The 3,729-nt window shown below is 34.9% G+C and overlaps 1 pseudogene; it reads right to left on the bottom strand.

The window, feature by feature from the left end:
- Positions 1–336: 336 nt before the first annotated feature.
- Positions 337–962, bottom strand: LOC122477334 (annotated as a pseudogene).
- Positions 963–3,729: the final 2,767 nt, after the last annotated feature.

The raw sequence follows: 3,729 nt of genomic DNA, 5'->3' as shown, positions 1-3,729 counted from the left end.
AGAGTAAGCCACATGTAACATGTTACTTGATCAATTTTCTAAAATAAGGTTTCAGGACAATGACAGAAAGCTGAGAAAAGAAAAAAATGGAGGAATGGAATCTTAATTACTATACAGGCATCTTTTTAAATGTTTGTATATTTATTTTGAGAGAGAGTGTGTGAGTGGTGGAGGGACAGAGAGAAGAGAAAAGAGAGAATCCCAAGCAGGCTCCACGCACAGCATGGAGCCCAACACTGGACTCCACATGGGGCTCGATCTCATGACCTTAATATCATGACCTGAGCCAATATCAAGAGTCTTATGCTTAACCAACTGAGCCACCAGGCGCTCCTGTACGTGCATATATATATTTTTTTACATCAGGGGGAAACCTTTTACAGATAAGTTAAAAAGAAAAGGCGCATAAACAATTTTGTACAAGAAATTTAACACATTCTGTACAATGTCTTCACTTTGATGTCATCATTTGTACAAACTCTTCATAGTTTACCCGACCAGCTCCATCAATATCTGCTTCCCTGAGAATTCATCAACCTCATCATGTGTTAACTTCTCTCCCAGGTTTATCATCACATGGCTAAGCTCTGCTACACTAATATAACCTTTGCCATCCTTATCAAACACGTGGTATGATTCTCTAATTTATTTTTCATTGTCTGTGTCTATGATTTTTATTGCCATCATTATGAGAAGTTCTGGGAAGTTAATTGTGCCATTACCATTAGCATCTACTTCATTAGTCATGTCCTGTAACTCTGTTTCTGTGGGATTCTGCCCAAGAGACCTCATTAGAGTTCCCAATTCTTTTTGTTGTTATAGTTCCATCACCATCCTTGTCAAATAGTGAAACAGCTTCTTTGAATTCTGAAATCTGATGTTCAGTTAGTTGGTCAGTTATGCTGTAAGTAGCACTGGTCTCTGAGAAGTGACCGCAAAACCACTCAGCTCACTGGCCCCACTTGGACTCATATTTCATATTTGAGTATTTTAAAACATCCTTCCCTGGGGTAAATTTCACATAGTCATGGTGTATAATCTTTTTGATCAGTTCTTAAATTGAGTTTGTTAATATTATTTTCAGTATTTTTGCAACCAATATCATGGATATTGGTCTCTAGATTTTTTTTTCTTGTAGTGTCTTCATCTGGCTTCCATATCAGGGTAATTCTGCCTCTATAGAATGAGTTTGGCATCTTGCTCTTAAATTTTTCTCCTCCTCTTAAATTTTTGGGAGAGTTTCAGAAGGATTAGTATTAATTCTTCCCTAAGTGATTGGTAAAATTCATCTGTAAGCCATCTTGTCCTGGGGCTGTCTATGTTTGGGATTTTATTATTATTATTATTATTAATTATTATTATTGAAGTATGATTGACATTCAATTAGTTTTGTGTGTATAATAGAGTGATATGACAATTCTATAAATTACACAATTTCACCATGATTAAATGTTGTTACTATCTGCCACCATATAATGTTATTACAATATTACTGGTTATACTCCCTATGCTATCCTTCTCATACCCATGACTTATTTATTTTATAATTGGAAGTTTGTACCTCTTAATCCCCTTTACCTATTTCACCCATCCTCCACCTCCCTCCCTTCTGGCAACCACCAGTTTGTTTTTTGTACTTATGGGTCTGTTTCTGTTTTGATGTTTTTGTTTGTTCATTTGATTTGTTTTAATATTCAACATATAAGTGAAATAATATGATATTTTTCTTTCTTTGAATTATTTTTCTCAGCATAATGTTCTCTGGGTTAATCCATGTTGTCACAAAAGGCAATATCTCATTATTTTATGTCTGAGTAATGTTCGATTCTTTATCTACATATCTACCATCTATCTATCTATCTATCTATCATCTATCTATCCCACATTTGTGTGTATGTGTGTATATATCTTTTTCAAGATTGCTGAAAACACTGACTCCATCATCTTTGGACCTTCATTTTGTTTATGCCCATGCAATGACCTCCTTCAAGGTTGTGTGTTTAGGGCCCTTGGAGGTTAATGTACATTCTGAATGCAATGTGAGAAGGCTTGTTCTGATATTCTCTAAAGTGACACACAGAAGGCATCACTTTAGATAACTAGTAGAAATGACTGGTGCATAGAAGGTACCACTTTAGGGGTGCCTGGGTGGCTAAGTCAGTTAAGCATCTGACTCTTGGTTTCAGCTCAGGTCATGATCTCACAGCTTTGTGGATTCAAGCCCCACATCAGGCCCTGCACTGGCAGTGTGGAGCCTTCATGGGACTCTCTCTCTCTCTCTGCCTCTCCTCCACTTGCGTTGTCTCAGTCTCTCAAAAAAAAAAATAAACTTAAAAAAATAAAACCCATTTTAAAAAAGGTGTTATTTTAGATTACCCTTTGACCTTACCACAATGCCCCTTGCCCTATGAAAGCTGTGGATTAAGGTCCAGACTCTGGCAGAGAGTAGCTGTGTAGTGTAGCTGGATCATCTGTCTGCCCCATCTACCCTTTAGTAAGTCACCTTGAATAAAATTCTGTAAACAGTATGGACTGACTTGCATTGTTTTTTGTTTGTTTGTTTGTTTTGTTTGCTTTTTGGGTTTTCTTTTGGTCTCAAAATGACTTCTCAGTCTAGAGGTTATTTTACTGTCTCTACTCCACCTTCTAACATCCATTCTGCTATTAGTAGACACTTAGGTTGCTCCCAGATTTTGTTTATTGTAAGTAATATTGCCATAAACACTAAAGTTCAAATTAGCCTTTTTGTTATCTTTGCATAACTTTACTGCGTAAATAGCCAGTAGTGTAATTACTGGGTCATTTGGTATTTCTCTTCTTAATTTTTTGAGGAATGTCTGTACCATTTTCCACAGTGTTTGCACCAATTTCCATTCCCACTAACAGTGCACAGAATACTGATTCAACTCCTTACTCATTGTTGGTCTGTTTATACTTGCTATTTTTTTTTCCTGGTTGAATGATTCTAGGAAATTATCCATTTCATCTAGGTTATCTAATGTGTTAGCTATAGTCATTCATAGTAGTCTCTTATAATATGTATTTCTGTAGTGTCACTTATGATTACTCCTCTCATCTCTAATTTTATTTATTTGAGTCATCTTTCTTTTTTCTTAGCATTGTAAAGTTCTCTCAATTTTGTTTATCCTTTTAAAAAATTGCTCTTATTTTAATTGATCTTTTTTTTTCTACTCTCTATTTCATTTACTTCCATTCTGATCTTTATTTTTTCTTTCCCTTAACTTTGGGCTTAATTTGATTTTTTTTTTCCTAATTCCTCTAGATGTAAAGTCAGGTTGTTTATTTTTAATCTTTCTAATTTCCTAATATATACATTTTACCACTATTAACTTCCCTTTTGGAACCACTTTTATGCCATCCCATCGGTTTTGGTAAGTTGTGTTTTTCTTTTCATTTGTTTCTAAATATATTTGATTTCCATTTTGATTTCTTTTTTGATCTGCTGGTTGTTCAGGAGGGTGCTGATTAGTGTTCACATATTTGTAGATTTTCCAGCTTTCCTCATGTTGATTTCTAGTTTTGAATCATTGTGGTCAAAAAAGATAGTTGGTATGATTTCAGTCTTTTATATATTTGCTAAGACTTATTATATGATCTATCCTTGACAGTGTTCTGTGTGCCCTTGAAAATGTGTATTCTGCTTTGTTTAGGTGTAATGTTCTATACATGTCTGTTAGGTCCATTTGATGCAATGTATGATTCAAGTCC

Source organism: Prionailurus bengalensis, chromosome X (assembly GCF_016509475.1).
Source record: "Prionailurus bengalensis isolate Pbe53 chromosome X, Fcat_Pben_1.1_paternal_pri, whole genome shotgun sequence".
NCBI classification, from domain to species: domain Eukaryota; kingdom Metazoa; phylum Chordata; class Mammalia; order Carnivora; family Felidae; genus Prionailurus; species Prionailurus bengalensis.
The sequence above is the reverse complement of the archived record's forward strand: the minus strand, read 5'-3'. Positions and strand labels throughout refer to the sequence as shown.